We start from the raw sequence: 2,500 nt of genomic DNA, 5'->3' as shown, positions 1-2,500 counted from the left end.
CCTGGGCTAAGCTATAGAAAGCGGTAAGCTCCATATTAGGCCACTCAACTATCCCGCCCTTATTTCCACAATACTCAATATTAACGTAACCATACGAATAAAAGTTACTCTGATTTTTTTCACCTAATCAAGCCCAGTTGTGTCTGTGTGTGTGTGTGTGTGTGTGTGTGTGTGTGTGTGTGTGTGTGTGTGTGTGTGTGTGTGTGTGTGTGTGTGTGTGTGTGTGTGTGTGTGATTCACCATGGTCTTGTATCACGTGATCGACAGCTATTTCCCTTCCGGAAGAGAGCTCAAAGCTCATATATGACCGATCTATGGGTAATGCTGTGATCTTACACGCTCATACACACCCAACTCGCCCCACGAGAGTTGGAGTAACGACTTGCAGCGCAGCGATACTGAAATTATTTCAGCCCTGGGTAGGATTCGAACCCGGACCTCCGTAGTGGCAGCCGGGAACTCTACCAACCGCGCTATCGAGTCGCGCACGCGCTCGTGTGTGTGTGTGTGTGTGTGTTTGCATGTATTAAATAGGTCTGCCTGCGGGACTCGACTCCTAGACCGTGTGGTAAGTAGCGCTAAGCTATGGCGCTACCAATTATGCCATAAAAGGTATACAAAATAGTCCTACACCCTCCAGACATCAGCTTACTTTTCATTGCGCGTGGTCTCAATATCACCTTTTCTTTATTCATTTCTTCAATCCACAAATACTGCCTCATCCTTGCTTTCCCTCAATATTACTTCATCTTCTTTCTCTGACACCTTTGACAACTTCCAACATCTCTCATCCCATTTTATCTCCACTCATGTCTCCAGACTGTATCTGCCGTTCACCCATTGTATCTTTTTCGTCTTTGACTAGGCAAAGAATATTAGGGTAATTTAAAAGTAATAATCATAGTTTTCTGACCCAGTTCATTGTTAGCGTACGAATATATGTATCCCATTGTCCTGTCGTCTGGACAGCTTTGCTTTCTTTAATTTTTTTTAACCCTCCATACACTTTTTGCTTCTCTAGGTTTCATTTACAGTCTCCCTTGTTATCTCTTTCTTTTTCAGTATTTTCTTTTCCAAGTATCATTAGATTTGACCTTCTCTGCTAACTTCCAAGACCTCGTTTGACGTGGTTTGAATTCTAGCAAACGCACTTCATATTTTGCTCACTGACCTAACCTAACCACAACCACATTTTGATCATGCACTCGTCTCCCAAAACTATCGATATAATTTATTTAGTAATTTGTGTTTTCTGTTTATTTTTCTGTCCACGAAATAATGTTTATTTATCTGTACAACTTCCACCCCCTATTCCTCTATCCCAGCGTTTTTCAACCTTTTTACCCTTGCGTAACCTTTAAAATAAATTGCATGTCTAAAAGGAACCCCTGCACAAAAAAATATATACCATATCTTTCTCATTTCATTTTCATCGTAATAATAGGTTAGATAGGATGATGTCTATATTATATTATTACAATAAGCAAGAATATGTCGCGCGTGTTTAATTATATTACGTACATAAAATTAGATAAAAAATCAAAAGTGCATTAGCTTATCTCACTTGTTCCCGCGGAACCCTTAGGGGCCTTTTGCGGAACCTTAAGGTTCCGGGGAGCCCTGGTTGAGAAATGCTGTTCTGTCCTAACATGTTCCATTCTCTTCTGATTCTCCATGATCTAAGTTGATTGCTTCTTTCCCCTGAAAGAAGCCAGCCTTTCTAAGAGTCCATACATTTTTACTCGACCCTCATATGATTTTCTTCACTATGTGTGCGTGTGTTTGTGTGTGTGTGTGTGTGTGTGTGTGTGTGTGTGTGTGTGTGTGTGTGTGTGTGTGTGTGTGTGTGTGTGTGTGTGTGTGTGTGTGTGTGTGTGTGTGTGTGTGTGTGTGTGTGTGTGTGTGTGTGTGTGTGTGTGTGTGTGTGTGTCCGTGTCAAAATCGAACACCAGCCCTGATGTGATGAAATTCATCTTCTGACTCGCTGTCACAGCAATTCTCCAAGGAACTTATCGTCACCACCCCGAACTTCACGAAGAACCTCCCCCTCTCCCCCCTTCTCTCTCCCCCACTCTCTCTCCTTCGAATTGATCGAGAGTCGTCGACAACTTAAAACCAAATACCAACTATCACGTGACCTTCGCGTCACCTCCCGAGTGTTGTCCCTCTCATCTGTGCCCCCCCACCCCCCCACCCAACATCTGACGATTCTCTTCAGCCTAAAGCCTTCCCGGACTCAAAGATGGCGCGATCCAACCGCTTCAATACAAGAACACAATTAACAGGTTTCGTTTTAACTAGCGTCAGACGATTTTATTCGCCCAGGGGAGTGGGTAAGGACCCCTGCTGACAAGATGAAACTTGATGGTTACAGTCAGGACCATCGAATGAATACATTTTTTTTCTTTATTTTTTTTTTTTTTTTTACAAAATCCATGAAATATGTAGTTGGTCTGAGCGGCCTGACCGGTCTAGTCCGCCCTCAGCTGCAAAACAAGTT

This window comes from Oratosquilla oratoria, chromosome 5 (genome assembly GCF_046742065.1).
Source record: "Oratosquilla oratoria isolate Oo_2021 chromosome 5, ASM4674206v1, whole genome shotgun sequence".
In the NCBI taxonomy this organism is placed as follows: Eukaryota; Metazoa; Arthropoda; class Malacostraca; order Stomatopoda; family Squillidae; genus Oratosquilla; species Oratosquilla oratoria.
The sequence above is the reverse complement of the archived record's forward strand: the minus strand, read 5'-3'. Positions refer to the sequence as shown.